Here is a 7,949-nt window from a genome sequence, read left to right as displayed (position 1 = left end):
AACAACTAACCTTGTAAATCCTGCAGTTTTTCTGAGTGCTTCACAGGAAGAAGAAGGACCCGAGCATGACAGCATAACGACTATTGAGCACGTGTATTCCAGCCGAGAAGATCTGAAGGATGTCCCTGTTGAAAACCCTGAATGTGAGTGACCCTGTTCAGGGATGGCAGTAGCTTTGTACAGAATGGAACTCGCTACGCAGGATACGCAGTAACAACTGAAAATACCGTGATAGAGACAAATGCACTGCCCAACACTATGTCAGCACAGAAGGCAGAACTGATTGCCTTAACACGAGCTCTGGAACTAAGCAAAGGAAAGAAAGTGAATATATGGACAGATTCAAAATATGCTTTTGGAGTAGTCCATGTCCATGGAGCTCTATGGAAAGAACAAGGACTATTGTCCTCCCAGGGGGCAAATATTAAGCATCAAAAGGAAATCTTACAATTGTTACTGGCAGTTCAGAAACCGGCCCAAATAGCAGTCATGCACTGTAAAGCACATCACTCTGGAAACACAAAAGTAGCAGAAGGAAATAGATTGGCAGACCCAGCTGCTAAGAATGCAGCTAAACAATGAGGGTTACAAATGGCAGTAATTCCTACTAGAACTGTAATTCTCCCTAAGGAACCACCAAGATATTCAAAAGAAAATGAAAAATTAGATCAATTCCTGAGTGCAGAGAAAAATCCAGAAGGATGGTGGACAACGTCTGAAGTTCAGGTGATTGTGCCCCCATTAATTATGAGGGTAATACTGACGTGCAGAAGGATGACTTTACAACCAGTAAGGTTATAAAGTAGGTATGTTTATTCAGCGCTGGGCTCACGGGGGATCGCTCCTCCACAGCGTGTGTGCCCTGGAGCCAAAAGCAGCCCCATGATACCAAAATTATGATACCAAAGTTTATGATACCAAAGTTACATATTCATCAGTCCTAATACATATGCATTATAATTCCGGGAATAGGGAGGGAATATTACAATTAATTCTGAGAAATCATTAACATATCCCCCGCCCCAAGTCCCTCCCCATCACGCCTGTGCAATGTCTCTTGGTGGTCGTGGGCAGGGCTCTTCTGATGAAGGCTCGTAGTCTTCTTCACTGTGTTCACTAGCTGACCCTTGCTTTTGGGCAGACTCAGTTCTGTAGTTACGCACATCTCGTCCTTCAGGCCTTGTTGGATGCGGTTTGTTGCTAACTTGCAGCTCCTTTATCTTGGTGGCTCAGTAGTTCCTTCCTTATCTCAAGGACAATGGTGGGCTCATCCTGGTTTTCTCTCATTCATTCGCAAGGTAGTTATCTAGTCAATGTTTTCTTGAGAAATCATCTGGTTAATGCCTCTTCATTCATACATCAGGGTGGGGTGGCTCTGTGGTGCCGGGCAGTGACCTGAGCTCAGGTCCAGCACAGCTGCCCGCTTCTCCTCCAGGACAGTGCTCGGCCGAGGCAGCACACCCAGCCATGCCACCGCCCTCCTGCCCTCAAAGCCAAGCCCTGGCTGTGCAGGACAGACCCACAGGGCCTGGAGATGACCAGAGCCTGAACTCCAGCCCACACCTGCCTGTGGCTGGGGAGTCAGGGCAACAGCACCCCTGCAGGTGCCGGGGATGGAACCCAGGAGCTCCCCCATGCAAAGCAGCTGCTCGGCCACTGAGATACAGCCCCCTGAGACCTGCCAGCAGGAGAGACACTCTCCTCCCATGATGTGTCTGTGCCAATCACAGTGCCGTTGTCCCCCAGGTACCCTGGGACCCTCTGCAGAAAACAGCACCTGAAGCCTCCTGAGATGGGGGAAGTCAGGACTAGCTCTCCACTGGGGCCTGATCCTGCCCTAGGGCTGCACTGCAGAGTGCTGCCCCTTTACCATCTCTGCAGGGAAATGGGGCAGGAGGAGGCTCTTGCTGCAGGCACTTCTCCCATGCTCTGGCCCATTCTGGCCTAGGTCGATGGAGAAGAGAAAACCCCTGAGCCTCCTCTGCCCCCCAGGAAAACACCCCTCTCTGCCACGTCTGTCCCCAACTCCACAGCAGGAGCAGTGCAACAGGGTGAGGGAAATTCCCTCCCTGGGGTGAGGTGCCCCCAGGCTCTGATGGCACCCCAGGGTGTGTGTGGAGGCGCACACAGGGGCAGAAATCCTATAACCCCTCCTCCAGTCACTGGGCCTTGCCCTGCACCACTCCTCCCACCAGCATCCCAGGAGGTGAGGTGGACGGCAGGCTTCCATCTCCCTGGGGCTGCGGGTGTGGGGTGGGCTCAGGGACCTCTCCACTCCTTCAGCGCTGAGGCCTGTCCTGAACAGCAAAGCAGTGCCCTGGGACAGCCCTGGCTGGGGTCTCGATGGCAGGGTGGCTGAGCACAGGCAGCTGTTAACTCCAAGGCTGAGAGCCTGACCACACGCAGGGGTGGTGTCTTCGTGGTGGTAAACATGGGACAATTGTGCTGCTCAGCTGCAAGAAGTGCCTCTCCCAGGGACTGGGGGGACAGTGGCCTCCCTGTGGTCAGTGTGCCCCTGTCTGGGAACTGAGGTTGAGGTGAAGGATGTGTGTGAGGAGGGGAGCAGTCTGTGCACCAGTGAGAATGACCATGAGGAGAGAGACAGAGTCTTTGCAGAGACCCCTGAGTGGAGAGATCCCGATCCCTGTGGAGCAGGGAAGGAGACCCAGCTGGAGAACACCCCAAAGACACACTGAGTGTAGAGTCCTGCCCAGGGGAAGGCTGGGGGCTTGTGGTGCAAGAGGAAGGCTCCTTCTAACCTGTAGATGTGCAGCTACAGTGCACGGGCAGCGCTCTGGCAAGAGGGGAAGGAGCAAGGAGGGACAGGGAAGGATGGACGAAGGCAGACGTGCTCTGCAAGACCCTAAGGGAGAAAAGCATTGCTGAAACCCGGGGTTGAACCAGGGGCCTTTAGAACTTCAGTCTAACGCTCTCCCAGCTGAGCTATTTCAGCCCTGCCCCAGCAGCCCTTGTCCCTGTGCCACCCGTGCCAGGCCACAGCCTGACACACGCGAGGAGAGCTCCTTCGGGACATTCCCAGGAAAAAGCTGTGCCCATTGCAAGCAGAGTGGGCCTGGCCTCTCTCTGCCCCTGTGGCCAGGTGGGCTCCAGTTGCGGGGTGGGTGCCAGCTTACAGCGGGAGTGACAAGGTATGTGTTGGGCCTTAAATACAAAGGTGATGGTTGCAAAGTCAAGTGATCAGGCCAGGAGCGTACAGCTGCAAAGGCTGAGGGTGAAGGAATGTGGGGTTGGTGGCAGACCCCTCTCACAGGGAAGAGAAGGGGAGGAAGAGCTCATGCTGGTGCCATAGGCGTTTGCTTCATTCTTGCCTGAGCCAGAGCGTTTTGTTCAATGTTGGGAGACCATATGTAGGGGGAAAGGAGGCTTGGAAACCTCCAAGGGTCTGGGTTGCAGAGCCTCTCAAGATAACCTCTTCCAGTGTGTAAGTGACCTCATGGTTATGACCTCATGGTCCTCATCTCCTGCCTGAACGTTCTTTCCAATTTTGTCCCTTGCCTCTCCTTTTCCCACCATCCACCACAATGAAGAGCCTGGCTCTATTTTCTTAGCTGCCTGACAGGTACTGAAATGCTCCTACGAGGTTTCCCAAAGCCTTCTCGTCTCCATACTGGAGAGTGTTCCCTCAGCCTTTCCTCAGGTGGGAAGCTCTCCAGCCCCCTGCACGTCTACACATGCCTGACTGTATTGGTGCCTCTTCACTGAGCTCGCTCCAGTTGATCAATGTCCTTCCTCTACTGGGGGCAGGAGGCCCCAAACTCAGTGCAGTACTGGGCATGTGGTCTAGCAAGCACTGAATGGAATCAGAGGATCCTTCCCCCTCATCTCCTGGCCATGCTCCTCTTCAGACAGCCAGGATGCTGTTGGCCTTCTGGGTTGCCAGCCGTCACCGTCACCGCTGATTCATGTGCAGCTTGTTGTCCACCATGACCCCCAGGGCCTTTTCTGCTGAGCTGCACCCCACCCAGGGCTGTTGCCCAGGGTTAGGCCAGCCCAGGGAAGGACTTGGTTGAAGATGAGCGGTGTTGAGGGAAAAGATTAGGGAGGTAGGTAGGGCTTAGATTTCAGGCATCTGGTGAAGGTTTCAGCTTCAGTGATCAGGGCAGGGCTAAGGATGAGAGCTCACCTTTCAGGGTTAGGTGTTAGGCTATAGGCAAAGGTTTAGGGGGAGCTGGGCAGTGCCAGGCCTGAGGGGCAAGGATGTGGCACTCGGCGTGTATTTGTCCTCAGAGTGACCGGGGGAAAACCTCAGCTGCTGATGACCAAGGGCATCACCACTCAAATGGGCTGGGAATTAGCACTGAGCCCCTTGGCAGGGCACATCCAAGGGGCTACACGACACAGGATGTCTCTGTCTCCTTTCTTTGTCACCCTGAAGTCACTTGCCTCTGTTCTTCTGCTCTAATCAGCCCCCAGAGAGGCTCACGTCAATCTCCTGAGGGAGCTTCCTCACTCAAACCCCTCAGCACGCCCCACTAAACCCCAAAGACTCTTTATTCCTCCCACAGCTCAGTAACTTTCCCCTGAGAGCTTGTTAGAGTGCAGAAACTATAATTAGTTTTTTCTTGCATCTTAATTTCTGTCCAGTTGCAGGGGGGCTTTTAGAACAGCCTGTCTTTGAGGATGGGTTTTGCTAAATACAATGATGTTAACATCCACATGATTTTACACAAGTGCATTTCTTTCTCAGTTATACCTCAGAAATGCTTTGAACATTGACAAATAATTTTTCAGTTGACTGTAAAATGTTGCCCACAACACCCCAACTTCATTTGCTAGAGGTGGGCATGGGCTAAGAAGGCACAGGAAGATGGGCAGGGAGATCACTAGAGGCACGAGTTGGTGACAAGGCTCTGGCCTAGAAATCTGGCCAAGAAGGTGGAAAAGTTGATTTAAACTGCCAAACTCTCTCTTTAGCCAACTTGCTAATTGTGCATATATTTATAATTTCCTATCTATTTGTCTAGCGTATTTCTTTTATGGTCATCGCTTGAGGAAGGTAGACCTTAGTGGAGGCTTGGACTTGGCATACAGTGGTGGACTTCAATGTTGATTTTTTTTTTTTTAATAATTTGTATCATGTTTTACTTCCATTTCTTCAAAATTAATAAGAGTCCTGTGACTATTTACAGTCAAGTCTCAGGGTAAATCAGGAGGGAATTGGTGCAAAGGAGCTGTAACATTCAGCTGTGAACATCAGTGAGGAAGTCTGATGTAGAAGAATGCAAGTCCCAGGCAGCCCCTGAGGGAAATGGTGGGTCTGGGGAGGTGGGGAGGAAAGTTGCCCATACAGTGGGGGACCATGAGGAGACCGCTCTTGCTACATTTCCTGTCCTCCGTAGAAGACCCTCTGAATTGGAGAAAGCTTCTCTCACTTCTGTAAAATTAAAAAAGGATTAAAAACCCCTTCAAAATGAAAAAAAAAAAAAAAAAATGTACGAAGTTGTCATTAAAATCTTCCACGTTAAGTAGACTCCTGAAGCCTCTCTAATTAGCTGTACAAGCCTGGAAGTCCTGGAATAATTGGAAGAGATGTGGCTCCTTTGGGTTTTCTGCACTTTAATGAGACCTGGGGCGTATTTGGTGCTTGAACTTCAGATACTGAGAGGAGCTGAACCAACTTCTGAAGGGGTTACAGTCAGAAGCAAAAGCCAAAGTGTCTTGGAGTGTTAATTGGCCCCTCTGAGGCCCATTACAGACCAGGTGTCCCCATGGATTAGTTAGAGAAGAAAATTGGAGGCTGTGAGTACAGGTAGGCAAAGGCACTGTGCAAGGGGAGCTGATGCTGAGTAAAACTTGATATATTTTATCATGCCAAGTGGTCATCCCCAAGAAGGGGGATCCTGTCCCTCACACTGGCTCAGGGCTCTTCCTGGGGCACTGTGGGGTGGGGTGGGCAATGCTGAGTGGAAGACAGTGGTACCACAGCTCCCAGCCTCCCTGGGGGGCTGCAAGGAAGCCACGAGGCCCCAGTTCCATGCGATTATCATGTTCCCTTTCAGGCCTTGGTAGCAGAGACAACTGCCATAGCCAAGGGGACAGAGACCCCCAGGTTGTGGACACCCAACCTATGGCATCTCCCTGCCTTTCCTGAGATCTCTCCTTCCTCCCTGCCTGTTCCTTGGAACACAAAGCATTGCACTGATCCAGGCTATGGGTGACCCCTGGTACCACAGCACTACCCTTCAAGGGACATTTCTTTCTCCTCCTGTCCAGTCTCAACCTCCCAAGCTGCACTTTGCGATGCTTTTCCTTTCTCAGGTGGTTTCCCACTACAAAGAAAAGGTCCAAAATCTCTGAAAACACCCAAAACTCCTAATTTCAAGCTACTCTTTTACTCCTGCACGACCTTCCACACCATCAGGACAAGGAAGCCCAGGTCCCTCAGCCACTCCACACACTTCATGTGCTTCATGCCCTCTAAACCCACCTTTGCAGACATCCTCTGGGCACTCTCCCATTCCTTCCTGCTCCTCAGAATGGAAAGCCCCAAAGAATGTTACAGGTGTGGCCACACCAGTGCTGAGTCGAGGGGGATGATAACTCCCCGTGTCTCGATGGTCATGCTACAATGCAGCTCCGTATGCAGGAGCTGGCTCTATTCATGGTGAGCCTTTACCAGCAGCACATATGGCATCACTCACAGTGCCATGGGCCTTCTCCTCAGACTCACTCCTCTGCTGGTCCAGTCCCACTTTGCCCCTTCTCCTTGTACAACTTGAGGTTCCTGCTGGCCAAAGCCACAAGTATCTCAAGGTCCCTGTGCACTGAAGCTCCAGCACATCAGCATTTAAGGCATGTGTGCAGATGGTTCCTCTGAGAAGACAATAACTTGAGTGGATGTATGGCAGTATGGGTAAGAAAAAGAAATGCTCATTTAATGGAAGTGATGACGAAGGTGGAAAGCACCACTGTAACGATGAGGTAGCTCATCCTCAGTCACAATGAACTTCAGAGGAAGACACTGAGCAGTGAGGTTGACCTAAATCTATGTGCCTCAGAAGGTCAGTACCACACCTTATTGGGCAACAATAAGGTCAATTTCAGGGATAGAAGTGACAAAAAGCAGCATTTGCTGCTTTCCAAAACTTGCAGCAAACTCCTGCCAGCAGGCAATGGAGGCACAGATGCAGAAGCCACCCCGACAAGAATGTTGTGCACGCTGAAAATTCTTTTGGGTTGAAGGCAAATGGTGATGAGGGCTGAGCAGTTTGTCACAACAGGCAGAGCACAGACTGACATTTCCGATCCTGGTTCATGTGACTGCAAAGAACAAGAGGAAGGAATTTGTTGCTTGCAAACAGCCTGGATCATGAGCATGAGCCATGGCCTTTGGTCACAGAGGCCGAATGATCCAACCAGCTGGTGTGCATGTCAGATGCAGAGGGCAGTGGGGCCCATAAGAACTTGCCTATTTGACAAAAAGGGTTACAAGGAGCCAGGCTTACCAAGAAAGGCAATCTGCAAAGTCCTGATTTCAGCTGGGACAGAGTTAATTTTCTTCCTAGCAGCTGGTACAGTGCTGTGCTTTGGTTTTAGGGTGAGAACAATGTTGAGAACAGACGGATGTTTTAGTTGTTGTTGAGCAGGGCTTATCCTAAGTCGAAGATTGTTTAGTTTCCCATGCTGCCAGTGAGGGGGGGCACAAGAATCTGAGAGGGAGCATGTCCAGGACATCTGAGCCAAACTAGCCAGACTGCTATTTGATACCACAGGACATCAGGACCTGTATACAAAGAGGAGGGAGGAAGGCAGTGGGTTGGCCGGGAGATGTGGATCACTGCTTGGAGGGACCAGCTGGGCATGGATCAGTGGGTACAGAGCAATTGCACTGGGCACCCCTTGTTTTTTTCTTTGGTTTTATTCCTCTCTCTTTTTCTTATCTTCCTTTTCATTACAATTATTGCAATTATTTCTATTATTATCATTAA

The 7,949-nt window shown here is 50.9% G+C and overlaps 1 non-coding gene across 1 annotated transcript; it reads right to left on the bottom strand.

The window, feature by feature from the left end:
• Positions 1 to 2,880: 2,880 nt before the first annotated feature.
• TRNAF-GAA lies at positions 2,881 to 2,953 on the bottom strand. Its single transcript has one exon. It is a non-coding gene; the product is annotated as a tRNA-Phe (tRNA).
• Between the last annotated feature and the right edge of the window lie 4,996 nt (positions 2,954 to 7,949).

Source organism: Tyto alba, unplaced genomic scaffold (genome assembly GCF_018691265.1).
Source record: "Tyto alba isolate M040663 unplaced genomic scaffold, T.alba_DEE_v4.0 Super-Scaffold_37, whole genome shotgun sequence".
In the NCBI taxonomy this organism is placed as follows: domain Eukaryota; kingdom Metazoa; phylum Chordata; class Aves; order Strigiformes; family Tytonidae; genus Tyto; species Tyto alba.
Note: the sequence above shows the minus strand (reverse complement) of the source record. Positions and strands in the feature narration are given on the sequence as shown.